Below are 14,292 nucleotides of genomic sequence, written 5' to 3' on the forward strand. Positions count from 1 at the left end.
TTGATCCCTTTCTAAAAGGCTCCACAACCCCAAAGTACCAAGTTCTTCGGTGAGTCGTCAACGGGCCCTTCGTGAGTGCACTCCCTTTAAGGCAGAAGCCACGGGTCATCGAGAGTTGGCGAAGAAAAAGGGTGAACACTTTCATTGCTGCAGCAGCTTCAGTTCTTATGGTGCTCATTGATGATTGGTCGAAAACATCCTCCAAGCTGAGGTGTGGGCTGCACCTCAACGACGAGTGTTCGAGTGTCGTTGCTGCAGAGAAGTAATGAAGAACTTTGGCCCAGCAAGGGCGTTGAGTCATAAGCATCTGTGCAGTCTTCAGGTGGCAGGAAACCCACCGGTGGATTCTCCTCGGTCGTCGGCGGCCTTGACTTTCTCCTACAGGACAAAACCAGTCAACGAGGATGAGCAAGGGAGTCCTTGTTTCAATATTCTTAGGCAAACGAGTACTGCGGCTCTGGTCGGCGACGGCAGTCATCTACAGTGATGTCCGGGCGCTTTGCTTCATGATCCCTCGGCGGCCCCATCTCTGATCGGCAGCCTTTCAAGCGTCTGACGTCCAGGGAACTTTGGCAAAGATCAGCTGGTTCACAATGGTCCCTCGTAGCTCGGGAAGAGGTCTCCTAAACAGGTCCTCTCTTGGATCAGTTCTTGAAGGCACAGCAGCTTTCAGATTGCGTTGAAGGGAACATCGGTTCACTTTCTTCTCCGGCTCGGCTTCGAGAGTAGGCATCAAGCATCAACTTCAGCTTCTGATCAGTGAGAGGCCCCCAGATATACTGTTGATCTCCCATTCACTCTGCTGGGTCACACTCAGGCACATTCAGAAGGGCATTCAGGCAGTCAGGCAGCCAATTAGGCTGACAGTGCATTCAGGCCATTCTTCTCCATCCAGAAACTCAAGACACGGAATGTGGATTTGGACAAGCACTCTGCCATTCAGCACTTCACACTGCATTCATACCAGTTTCGGGCAGGGCTGTCTCAGTCATTGTGTCAAACACCAGATACTAGACCACCATAACATGAAATGCGTATTCGTCACTCACTCTGTTCACCCAGGTCCCACCCAACGGGTGTTCCCAAAAAATACAGTCCTTGGTAAGGCTCCAGCCAGTCTGGCCTGGACTTCCACACATCACCATATATGTAACTTCCACCCAACAGCCAGTCAGGGGGAAGGGACAGAGTCAGGGCTTCCCAGGACTTCGGGAATACAAGGTAACGGGTAACAAGGAAAGCAAGAGGCCAGAGGGACCATCTTGTTTCCTCTCAGGAATCAACTGATTCAAATAGCAGGGCCTGGGTATCCCAAAATGGAGGATACTCAGAGCACCTGTCAAATTCAGCATGGAGTTGCCACCAGCCCATGCCCTGTTATGTGGGCCACACATAGGTGCCCAAAAACATACACTAGGAGTACAGGGCCGTACTCCCACCCATGGGTGACCTATGGGTATCCCAAGGGTCTGTTCACCAAACCAAAAAGAGGAAGAGCCGTCCTGCCAGGAGTCCCATATGAACTCCTGCACAGAAAACAAGACTGAACATACATGATAAGGCAAAAAAGGACAAGGATATGGAGGCCCTGTCCCTCCGATGCATTTCCAGCATCACAGGAAAATAATGGCTTAGAGTGAAAGAAATGTTGGTTTGAAAAGAGCAGTCGGATTCCAAGATGGCCGCCGACACCAGGTAGACGTGTGTCGACGGCGCTTCAGAACCTCCGACTCACTTAAGCGGTTCCACCACCTCTTATGAGCTGAGGAACTCAGGAAAACAGCGGACGGCGCCCCCTCGTACCTTGGACCAGCCGTAGCTGCTATATCGCCCAGCAGGAGAAAGGGAAACAACCGCGGCGCGCACGGAGGCCCACGGGCGAAAGGAGACGCATCAGGCCTACTGGGCCGAGCAGGAGAGGGGGCGCTCCAGGCGGGACGAGATCGCAGCCCCGTCCCTGTCCTCTCGCCGGGGAACGGATGGAGTGGAGCAGCCTCGGGGAAGCAGACGTGCTCTTGGCTGCACAGCGGGCTCTCCCGCCATCCATCGGGCGGGGGCATGGCTGGCTGAGCCGGGGAGGAGGAGGAGACCCCGGGAAAGGAGGTACCCTCGGGATACACCGGAGGAGCTTTTATCGGCCCGGCGGCGGAGCCTCGGATCAGAGGTCCGCGGCGCCGGGCGCACGCACATGTCTTTAGAGCGGTGGCAAGCTCTGGGCAGGAACCCCGGCCCGCGAAGCGGAGTACAGCCCCGGGTGGCAGGTGGATATGACCAGAGCAGTGAGATGAGTGGCGAGAGGAGCGGGGCCCGGGTGATATTTGCGCTGGGCTGCTGGGCTGGCGTTGGTGCCCCGCGCGGCCTCACGGAGGAACTGCCCTACTACACATAACCCCAACAGGCCCCAAGGCAACGTTAAGCACTGCAAGGCCGGAGATTCAGGCCTGGTCAGGAACAGCGAGGCAAGGAACTCTGACCCGGTCAGGAGTGACTCCCTGGGGAGGCACGGGCAGGATTAAAGGGGACCCCCCGACCTTCGAGCCACAAACATGGCGGCTAAAAACAAGGGCAAGGCTAATAAGAGCGGCCAGACGCGGCCGGACGCCCCAGGCCCCATCATGGCCCTCTGGGCAAGCAAGGACGCAGCCGAGGAACGCAGGGCCACACAGGGGGGAAGTATGAAGCAGGAGCACGCCGAGACCCTGGAAGCATCTGCTCAGATTTCACGCCAGGAAATTGCTTTCATTTCAAGCATCTTTGGGGAAAATCCTTTCAAGAGCAATTTCAATTAACCAGGCACTGGCCGAAATCAAGCAGGAAGTGCGTCAACTGGGGGAGAGAATGGACATAGTCGAAAAAGGCCTGCAGGAGATAGGCAGAGAGGCCACTGAGAATAGCGAAGCTATCGAGAGGCTCGACACGGCAACGCGGAACTTGGAAATAAGATTGCAAGACATGGAAAACAGGTCTCGGCGGATCAATATCAGGTTGAAGCTCCTGCCGGAGACGGTGCAAGATAGGGACCTGAAGGAAACGTTTCAAGGAATTTTTGCAGAGCTACTGGGCGAGTCTTCACCTGATCGGATCGAATTGGACAGGGTTCACAGAGTGGGCTTCTTCAATAGGAACCCAAAGTCTAGGCCGCGGGACGTGTTAGCGGCATTTACAAGATATGCTCAAAAAGAGGCAGTACTCAGGGCCACTAGACAAAAAGAGCCGATATCCTTTAACAACCAACGTATTGAACTGTACCAGGATCTCGCCAGCTGCACCTTGCTCAAGAGGCGACAATGGAGCCCACTCACCCTGAAGCTTAAAGAAAAGGGGATTAGATATAAGTGGACCTTCCCTTTTGGACTTGTCTTCGATTGGGCTGGTTCTCAGAAGCGGATAACCACGATGCAGGAAGGAGCGGAACTACTTCAACTTGAACTGGATCAAGAAGTGTTTGGGGAATCGAGGGTGCTGGGCCCGAGCGGCTCCTCGGAGGCGGGAAGTGGTGTCTGAACCAGGCCATGGGAATGGTCACTGGTCAGAGAGGGGAAAAGGAGAAGGCCCATGCGGCGGAGTCCCCCCGGGAAGGGAGCTGATGCGGAGCCAGCGGTGGTGGAGTGAGCTGGACCAGAGGAGAACTAATCGGGTACTTGAATAATCTCAGGGGGTGGTGGACACAAAGGCTGTTTTGATTACAAGGAGGGATGAGGGCGGGGGCATGGCTGGCTGAGCCGGGGAGGAGGAGGAGACCCCGGGAAAGGAGGTACCCTCGGGATACACCAGAGGAGGTGTTATCGGCCCGGCGGCGGAGCCTCGGATCAGAGGTCCGCGGCGCCGGGCGCACGCACAAGTCTTTAGAGCGGTGGCAAGCTCTGGGCAGGAACCCCGGCCCGCGAAGCGGAGTACAGCCCCGGGTGGCAGGTGGATATGACCAGAGCAGTGAGATGAGTGGCGAGAGGAGCGGGGCCCGGGTGACATTTGCGCTGGGCTGCTGGGCTGGCGTAGGTGCCCCGCGCGGCCTCACGGAGGAACTGCCCTACTACACATAACCCCAACAGGCCCCAAGGCAACGTTAAGCACTGCAAGGCCGGAGATTCAGGCCTAGTCAGGAACAGCGAGGCAAGGAACTCTGACCCGGTCAGGAGTTACTCCCTGGGGAGGCACGGGCAGGATTAAAGGGGACCCCCCGACCTTCGAGCCACAAACATGGCGGCTAAAAACAAGGGCAAGGCTAATAAGAGCGGCCAGACGCCGCCGGACGCCCCAGGCCCCATCATGGCCCTCTGGGCAAGCAAGGACGCAGCCGAGGAACGCAGGGCCACACAGGGGGGAAGTATGAAGCAGGAGCATGCCGAGACCCTGGAAGCATCTGCTCAGATTTCACGCCAGGAAATTGCTTTCATTTCAAGCATCTTTGGGGAAAATCCTTTCAAGAGCAATTTCAATTAACCAGGCACTGGCCGAAATCAAGCAGGAAGTGCGTCAACTGGGGGAGAGAATGGACATAGTCGAAAAAGGCCTGCAGGAGATAGGCAGAGAGGCCACGGAGAACAGCGAAGCTATCGAGAGGCTCGACACGGCAACGCAGAACTTGGAAATAAGAATGCAAGACATGGAAAACAGGTCTCGGCGGATCAATATCAGGTTGAAGCTCCTGCCGGAGACGGTGCAAGATAGGGACCTGAAGGGCTACTGGGCGAGTCTTCACCTGATCGGATCGAATTGGACAGGGTTCACAGAGTGGGCTTCTTCAATAGGAACCCAAAGTCTAGGCCACGGGACGTGTTAGCGGCATTTACAAGATATGCTCAAAAAGAGGCAGTACTCAGGGCCGCTAGACAAAAAGAGCCGATATCCTTTAACAACCAACGTATTGAACTGTACCAGGATCTCGCCAGCTGCACCTTGCTCAAGAGGCGACAATGGAGCCCACTCACCCTGAAGCTTAAAGAAAAGGGGATTAGATATAAGTGGACCTTCCCTTTTGGACTTGTCTTCGATTGGGCTGGTTCTCAGAAGCGGATAACCACGATGCAGGAAGGAGCGGAACTACTTCAACTTGAACTGGATCAAGAAGTGTTTGGGGAATCGAGGGTGCTGGGCCCGAGCGGCTCCTCGGAGGCGGGAAGTGGTGTCTGAACCAGGCCATGGGAATGGTCACTGGTCAGAGAGGGGAAAAGGAGAAGGCCCATGCGGCGGAGTCCCCCCGGGAAGGGAGCTGATGCGGAGCCAGCGGTGGTGGAGTGAGCTGGACCAGAGGAGAACTAATCGGGTACTTGAATAATCTCAGGGGGTGGTGGACACAAAGGCTGTTTTGATTACAAGGAGGGATGAGGGTGCTAAGAGCAAACATCATGGGATCACCAAGGGCGAGGAAGCCTGGGGGGGGAGAGAGGCGGGTGGACCAAGTTTTAAGGTCATTAGGGGCTGGAAAGGGGGCGGGGGAAAGGGAGATAAAGGGTGGAGGGATCCTCAGGTGCTGCACGAGGGGAGAACTAGAAGTGATCCACGCACCCGGGTAACAGACATGGGGCAAATGAGTGGGAGTGGGGAGCTGTTGGGGTTTCTTGAAAGGCCGGGACAAGTGTCTAATTACAATTCAAGTGGGTAACGCATAATGTTAGGGGCCTAAATACCCTGCTGACAAGGAAAAAGCTGGAGCAATTTACGAAGCGGGGAAAACCGGACTTTCTGGGATTACAAGAGATGCACCTGCTTTGCAAGGACCAGAGTCGCTTAAGGTTGAGAGGGTTTGATCAGGTGTTTCAGTCGTCTGGTCCCACGAAATCGGGGGGGTGGCGCTGGTCATCAGGGGCGCGGTGTACTTCTGCTTGGAGGACAGCCTAAGGGACAAGGAGGGTAGGTTTGTTGTGGTAAAAGGCACAATTGCGGAAGAGATGTATACAATAGGGGTGATTTATGCGCCCAACACAGGGCAGGACTCCTTCCTCTGTGATCTCATGGGGAAAATAGGTGACTGGGCAAGAGGCCAGATAATCATAATGGGGGACCTGAATATAGCTTGGAACAAGGTTAAAGACAGGTCAGGAGGGACTAAAAGCCGTGGGGGAGGGGCGGTAGCCTCGGCAGAACTCCAGGACAAAGTGGAGAGCGTAGGGTTGAGGGATGTATGGAGGGAATTGAAGGGGGACGAGGAGGGCTACACATTCCTTTTTGAAGTTCATGGGACCCAGACCAGAATTGACTACATCTGGATCTCGGCCAATCTGGTGGGTAAGGTCAAAGAGATAGAGGTTGGGCCCATGGGAATAGCAGATCATAAAATATTGTCAATGCAGCTGGAACTGGGAAAGAGGAGGAGGGGGCTGTGGGGTTGGAAATACCCGGAACAACTGCTGAGGGACCCTGTGGTAAGAGAGGAGATAGAGGGCAAGATGAGAGAGTTCTTCGATAACAGCAAGAGAGGGGACACGGGTGAAGACATAAAATGGGACGCATTTAATGCCACATTGAGGGGGGAAATTATAGCAGTTAAGGCACAGAGACAGAAACAGCTACGGGCCTTGGAGTCCTGGCTAGAAGCGGAAGTTGAGGAAGCGAGAGGCAGGCTAGCAGCGAACCCCAGTAGGATTAACCAGAAGGACTACAGAGGGGCAGTACGGCAATTGGGGATCCTTCGGACCAAAAAAGCAGAGGGGGCCTTGCTTTTTGTGAGGCAAACATTTTATGCAAGAGGGAATAAGGCGGATGCCCTGCTGGCTCGCCTCCTTCGGGGAGCTGCCTCTAGAAACACAATCACGGCTCTAAACTCAGATAGGGGGGAAAGGGTTACTCGAATAGAAGATATTCAAGAGGCCATGGCCGAATATTACGAGGCCTTGTATGCTTCACAGCACCCCTGCGGCCAAGCCCAAGAGAAATTCCTGGAAAGGGTTAACCTGCGTAAAATTGAGGGGGGCGCCCAGATTGGTTTACAACAAAAGATAACAGAGGAGGAGGTGAAGGGGGTTATTCGGAAGCTGCCCGCAGGTAAGGCCCCTGGCCCTGATGGGTACACTGCATCCTTTTATAAGACCTTTGCGGGAGTGCTGGTTCCACACTTGACCTACCTTTTCAACTCTTTTTTTGGTAGTGGGCAAATCACCCTGTCCATGAAAGAAGCTAAGATCTCTCTGATTCTGAAGGAGGACAAGGACCCCCTTGAAAGATCCTCCTATAGGCCAATAGCGCTCATTAACGTAGACGCAAAAATCTACACTAGATCCTGGCGAATAGCCTCGAGGGTCTCCTCCCGGATTTGATCCATCAGGATCAGGCGGGATTCTTGAAGGGGAAGCAGACAGCGGATAATATTAGAAGGGTGGTCCATCTGTTGGAAAAGGTGGACAAGACTCGTACACCGGCAGCACTTCTGTCCTTAGACGCTGAAAAAGCGTTCAACCGGGTGGAGTGGTCCTTCCTTTTCAAAACCATGGAAAAAATGGGGTTAGGAGGCACTTATTTACAGATGGTCAAGGCGAACTACGAGGGCCCGCGAGCGAGGATGGTGGTTAATGGGGCCTTAACTAGATCATTCCAACTCCAAAGAGGTACAAAACAGGGATGTCCCCTATCACCCCTGCTATATGCAGTTTACTTGGAGCCCCTCCTGCAGGCAATTGGGGAATCTGAAGGAATACAGGGAATACCGTTTGGGGGCAGGCAGCACAAGGTGGCGGCCTTCGCGGATGACATGTTGCTTGCCCTGACTAATCCCATAGAGTCGAGTACGCAATCCAGGCTACTACTAGAAGACTTTGGGGAAGCATCCGGACTACGCATTAACATGCACAAGTCCGAATTGATGGACCTGACATTGGCGAGGGAAGAGAGGGAGGTGTTTAGGAGGACAATGCACTTTGCCTGGCGACCGGGGGGAATTACGTACCTGGGGGTGAGAATCACTCCGGCTCTACGTGGATGGTATGCAGCAAACTACCCCCCACTACTGCAAAGAATTAAGAAATACCTCCTTAAGTGGCGGAACTTGCGGATCTCCTGGTTGGGGAGGCTAGAGGCACTTAAAATGGTTACCCTGCCGAGGTTGCTCTACCTCTTCCAAGCTATCCCTCAAGCAGTCCCGGCCAGCTTCTTCAAGGAGCTCCAGGTGACAGCAAATGAGTTTATATTGGAGGGAAAAAGGGCAAGGGTGAGCAGGATGCAACTTATGGCCCAGAGAAAGGAGGGGGGGGCTAGCTCTTCCCAACTTCCGTCAATACTACGAAGCTGTCCAACTAAGGGTATTAGGGAATGGCTGCGGGAAGAGGAAGGAAAACACTGGGTCCAGATGGACAGAGCGGTCACGAGACACGAACTGGGGGAGGTTCTGTGGCTGCCCAGACAGCACCGTCCGGGCCATATGTACCTTAGCTTGATCACCAAACTAGTTGCATATAATTGGGACAGACTGGTCCAATGGAAGGAAATTACAACCTACCCGTCCCCCTTCACCCCCATCTTCAATAATAAAAACTTGAAAAATAGAGAAGACAGAGTGGGAAAATCTATGTAGGAAGATCCCCAAACTAGCGAGAGCCTCACAAACCTGGGAGGCCTGGTATAAGATATTATATGGGTGGCACTATACCCCAGCTCGGCTGCGTAGGATCTACCCGAACTCATCGGGAACTTGCTGGAGAGGATGCGGCCAGGAGGGCACTGCGGAACATATCTGGTGGCGATGCCCAAAAATAGGCCCGTTCTGGGGAGACATCAAGCAGGCGATGGAACAAGTGTTTGGGGCATAGGGAGGCATACCCCCGGAATGGTCACTATTAGGCTTGAGGCCAGCAGAAGGGCCGGAGGATTCGAGGGGCAGGGAAAGAGCGAGGGTGATGCTCACTCTGGCAGCAATGACAATCATAGCCCAGAGATGGAAGAGCTCGAACATACCAATGTTTCAAGACTGGCTGCGTAAAGTCTGGGAGATAGTAGCGATGGAATGGGCCTCCTATGCAATGAACAACACAATACAAAACCTTGCGGGCGAGTGGGGTGAGGTCCTTTCCTTTCTCAGAGATGATTTCAGGATTGCGTGGTGCCCGCAACGTTTAAGACTTATAAAGAGAATCATGGCCCTCTGGGCAAGCAAGGACGCAGCCGAGGAACGCAGGGCCACACAGGGGGGGAAGTATGAAGCAGGAGCACGCCGAGACCCTGGAAGCATCTGCTCAGATTTCACGCCAGGAAATTGCTTTCATTTCAAGCATCTTTGGGGAAAATCCTTTCAAGAGCAATTTCAATTAACCAGGCACTGGCCGAAATCAAGCAGGAAGTGCATCAACTAGAATGGACATAGTCGAAAAAGGCCTGCAGGAGATAGGCAGAGAGGCCACAGAGAACAGCGAAGCTATCGAGAGGCTCGACACGGCAACGCAGAACTTGGAAATAAGAATGCAAGACATGGAAAACAGGTCTCGGCGGATCAATATCAGGTTGAAGCTCCTGCCGGAGACGGTGCAAGATAGGGACCTGAAGGAAACGTTTCAAGGAATTTTTGCAGAGCTACTGGGCGAGTCTTCACCTGATCGGATCGAATTGGACAGGGTTCACAGAGTGGGCTTCTTCAATAGGAACCCAAAGTCTAGGCCGCGGGACGTGTTAGCGGCATTTACAAGATATGCTCAAAAAGAGGCAGTACTCAGGGCCGCTAGACAAAAAGAGCTGATATCCTTTAACAACCAACGTATTGAACTGTACCAGGATCTCGCCAGCTGCACCTTGCTCAAGAGGCGACAATGGAGCCCACTCACCCTGAAGCTTAAAGAAAAGGGGATTAGATATAAGTGGACCTTCCCTTTTGGACTTGTCTTCGATTGGGCTGGTTCTCAGAAGCGGATAACCACGATGCAGGAAGGAGCGGAACTACTTCAACTTGAACTGGATCAAGAAGTGTTTGGGGAATCGAGGGTGCTGGGCCCGAGCGGCTCCTCGGAGGCGGGAAGTGGTGTCTGAACCAGGCCATGGGAATGGTCACTGGTCATAGAGGGGAAAAGGAGAAGGCCCATGCGGCGGAGTCCCCCCGGGAAGGGAGCTGATGCGGAGCCAGCGGTGGTGGAGTGAGCTGGACCAGAGGAGAACTAATCGGGTACTTGAATAATCTCAGGGGGTGGTGGACACAAAGGCTGTTTTGATTACAAGGAGGGATGAGGGTGCTAAGAGCAAACATCATGGGATCACCAAGGGCGAGGAAGCCTGGGGGGGGAGGGAGGCGGGTGGACCAAGTTTTAAGGTCATTAGGGGCTGGGAAGGGGGCGGGGGAAAGGGAGATAAAGGGTGGAGGGATCCTCAGGTGCTGCACGAGGGGAGAACTAGAAGTGATCCACGCACCCGGGTAACAGACATGGGGCAAATGAGTGGGAGTGGGGAGCTGTTGGGGTTTCTTGAAAGGCCGGGACAAGTGTCTAATTACAATTCAAGTGGGTAACGCATAATGTTAGGGGCCTAAATACCCTGCTGACAAGGAAAAAGCTGGAGCAATTTACGAAGCGGGGAAAACCGGACTTTCTGGGATTACAAGAGATGCACCTGCTTTGCAAGGACCAGAGCCGCTTAAGGTTGAGAGGGTTTGATCAGGTGTTTCAGTCGTCTGGTCCCACGAAATCGGGGGGGTGGCGCTGGTCATCAGGGGAGCGGTGAACTTCCGCTTGGAGGACAGCCTAAGGGACAAGGAGGGTAGGTTTGTTGTGGTAAAAGGCACAATTGCGGAAGAGATGTATACAATAGGGGTGATTTATGCACCCAACACAGGGCAGGACTCCTTCCTCTGTGATCTCATGGGGAAAATAGGTGACTGGGCAAGAGGCCAGATAATCATAATTGGGGACCTGACTATAGCTTGGAACAAGGTTAAAGACAGGTCAGGAGGGACTAAAAGCCGTGGGGGAGGGGCGGTAGCCTCGGCAGAACTCCAGGACAAAGTGGAGAGCGTAGGGTTGAGGGATGTCTGGAGGGAATTGAAGGGGGACGAGGAGGGCTACACATTCCTTTTTGAAGTTCATGGGACCCAGACCAGAATTGACTACATCTGGATCTCGGCCAATCTGGTGGGTAAGGTCAAAGAGATAGAGGTTGGGCCCATGGGAATAGCAGATCATAAAATATTGTCAATGCAGCTGGAACTGGGAAAGAGGAGGAGGGGGCTGTGGGGTTGGAAATACCCGGAACAACTGCTGAGGGACCCTGTGGTAAGAGAGGATATAGAGGGCAAGATGAGAGAGTTCTTCGATAACAGCAAGAGAGGGGACACGGGTGAAGACATAAAATGGGACGCATTTAATGCCACATTGAGGGGGGAAATTATAGCAGTTAAGGCACAGAGACAGAAACAGCTACGGGCCTTGGAGTCCTGGCTAGAAGCGGAAGTTGAGGAAGCGAGAGGCAGGCTAGCAGCGAACCCCAGTAGGATTAACCAGAAGGACTACAGGGGGGCAGTACGGCAATTGGGGATCCTTCGGACCAAAAAAGCAGAGGGGGCCTTGCTTTTTGTGAGGCAAACATTTTATGCAAGAGGGAATAAGGCGGATGCCCTGCTGGCTCGCCTCCTTCGGGGAGCTGCCTCTAGAAACACAATCACGGCTCTAAACTCAGATAGGGGGGAAAGGGTTACTCGAATAGAAGATATTCAAGTGGCCATGGCCGAATATTACGAGGCCTTGTATGCTTCACAGCACCCCTGCGGCCAAGCCCAAGAGAAATTCCTGGAAAGGGTTAACCTGCGTAAAATTGAGGGGGGCGCCCAGATTGGTTTACAACAAAAGATAACAGAGGAGGAGGTGAGGGGGGTTATTCGGAAGCTGCCTGCAGGTAAGGCCCCTGGCCCTGATGGGTACACTGCATCCTTTTATAAGACCTTTGCGGGAGTGCTGGTTCCACACTTGACCTACCTTTTCAACTCTTTTTTTGGTAGTGGGCAAATCACCCTGTCCATGAAAGAAGCTAAGATCTCTCTGATTCTGAAGGAGGACAAGGACCCCCTTGAAAGATCCTCCTATAGGCCAATAGCGCTCATTAACGTAGACGCAAAAATCTACACTAGATCCTGGCGAATAGCCTCGAGGGTCTCCTCCCGGATTTGATCCATCAGGATCAGGCGGGATTCTTGAAGGGGAAGCAGACAGCGGATAATATTAGAAGGGTGGTCCATCTGTTGGAAAAGGTGGACAAGACTCGTACACCGGCAGCACTTCTGTCCTTAGACGCTGAAAAAGCGTTCAACCGGGTGGAGTGGTCCTTCCTTTTCAAAACCATGGAAAAAATGGGGTTAGGAGGCACTTATTTACAGATGGTCAAGGCGAACTACGAGGGCCCGCGAGCGAGGATGGTGGTTAATGGGGCCTTAACTAGATCATTCCAACTCCAAAGAGGTACAAACAGGGATGTCCCCTATCACCCCTGCTATATGCAGTTTACTTGGAGCCCCTCCTGCAGGCAATTGGGGAATCTGAAGGAATACAGGGAATACCGTTTGGGGGCAGGCAGCACAAGGTAGCGGCCTTCGCGGACGACATGTTGCTTGCCCTGACTAATCCCATAGAGTCGAGTACGCAATCCAGGCTACTACTAGAAGACTTTGGGGAAGCATCCGGACTACGCATTAACATGCACAAGTCCGAATTGATGGACCTGACATTGGCGAGGGAAGAGAGGGAGGTGTTTAGGAGGACAATGCACTTTGCCTGGCGACCGGGGGGAATTACGTACCTGGGGGTGAGAATCACTCCGGCTCTACGTGGATGGTATGCAGCAAACTACCCCCCACTACTGCAAAGAATTAAGAAATACCTCCTTAAGTGGCGGAACTTGCGGATCTCCTGGTTGGGGAGGCTAGAGGCACTTAAAATGGTTACCCTGGCGAGGTTGCTCTACCTCTTCCAAGCTATCCCTCAAGCAGTCCCGGCCAGCTTCTTCAAGGAGCTCCAGGTGACAGCAAATGAGTTTATATTGGAGGGAAAAAGGGCAAGGGTGAGCAGGATGCAACTTATGGCCCAGAGAAAGGAGGGGGGGGGGCTAGCTCTTCCCAACTTCCGTCAATACTACGAAGCTGTCCAACTAAGGGTATTAGGGAATGGCTGCGGGAAGAGGAAGGAAAACACTGGGTCCAGATGGACAGAGCGGTCACGAGACACGAACTGTGGGAGGTTCTGTGGCTGCCCAGACAGCACCGTCCGGGCCATATGTACCTTAGCTTGATCACCAAACTAGTTGCAGATAATTGGGACAGACTGGTCCAATGGAAGGAAATTACAACCTACCCGTCCCCCTTCACCCCCATCTTCAATAATAAAAACTTTACTCTGGGGTTGGAAAGAGGGGCATTCCGGAACTGGCGGGAGGGAGGATGCTGTTGGATGCGGGACATGTTTATAGGAGGGGAGATCAGTTCTTTTGTAGGTTGTAAAAGGGACTTCGCACTGGGGGAAGGTGAACGGCTGAGATACTCACAGCTGCGACACTGGTTTCTATACCCCCTAAATAAGGAGGCGGCCACTAGATCACCAACCCCTTTTGAGAAATTCCTGATGACCAACGACAGCTCGAAAGGCCTTATCTCGTAGCTTTATAAGATCTTGGATGAGGCTACACCGAGGCCGCAATGGGCATACATGGAAGGTGGGAAAACATTCTGGGCAGGGAAATAGAGAAGACAGAGTGGGAAAATCTATGTAGGAAGATCCCCAAACTAGCGAGAGCCTCACAAACCTGGGAGGCCTGGTATAAGATATTATATGGGTGGCACTATACCCCAGCTCGGCTGCGTAGGATCTACCCGAACTCATCGGGAACTTGCTGGAGAGGATGCGGTCAGGAGGGCACTGCGGAACATATCTGGTGGCGATGCCCAAAAATAGGCCCGTTCTGGGGAGACATCAAGCAGGCGATGGAACAAGTGTTTGGGGCATAGGGAGGCATACCCCCGGAATGGTCACTATTAGGCTTGAGGCCAGCAGAAGGGCCGGAGGGTTCGAGGGGCAGGGAAAGAGCGAGGGTGATGCTCACTCTGGCAGCAATGACAATCATAGCCCAGAGATGGAAGAGCTCGAACATACCAATGTTTCAAGACTGGCTGCGTAAAGTCTGGAAGATAGTAGCGATGGAATGGGCCTCCTATGCAATGAACAACACAATACAAAACCTTGCGGGCGAGTGGGGTGAGGTCCTTTCCTTTCTCAGAGATGATTTCAGGATTGCGTGGTGCCCGCAACGTTTAAGACTTATAAAGAGAATTTAAAAAAGAAAAAGAAAAGAGCAGTCTAGGGTTATATATAGTTGAATTGTGCTGCTGTAATTACATACATATAC

This window comes from Ambystoma mexicanum, chromosome 5q, assembly GCF_040938575.1.
Source record: "Ambystoma mexicanum isolate Mex_15411 chromosome 5q, UKY_AmexF1_1, whole genome shotgun sequence".
Lineage (NCBI taxonomy): Eukaryota > Metazoa > Chordata > Amphibia > Caudata > Ambystomatidae > Ambystoma > Ambystoma mexicanum.